A 273-nucleotide genomic window follows, 5' to 3' on the forward strand; every position below is an offset into this window, starting at 1 on the left:
TTATCACCTATAAAAATAATTGTAATGCCTCTGAAATCTATTCTTGCATTGTTAAGCATGCGCATACAAACATCGAAGTAAAGCAATTCTATGGCTTTTATCTGAGTTATTTCATCCATAATTATAACCTTTGCCTTCTTCCAATTAGTGAAACACTTCGAGACTCCTGTACTAATATTTCTTTTATCCCCTCCCATTTCAGGAAAATAAAAGGACATAAACCTATGAAAAGTTAAAAAATTATTCGTCGGAATAATACAACCAATAAATTGT

Source organism: Coenobita brevimanus, chromosome 68 (genome assembly GCF_032717465.1).
Source record: "Coenobita brevimanus isolate Jiangsu-jjx chromosome 68, ASM3271746v2, whole genome shotgun sequence".
NCBI lineage: Eukaryota > Metazoa > Arthropoda > Malacostraca > Decapoda > Coenobitidae > Coenobita > Coenobita brevimanus.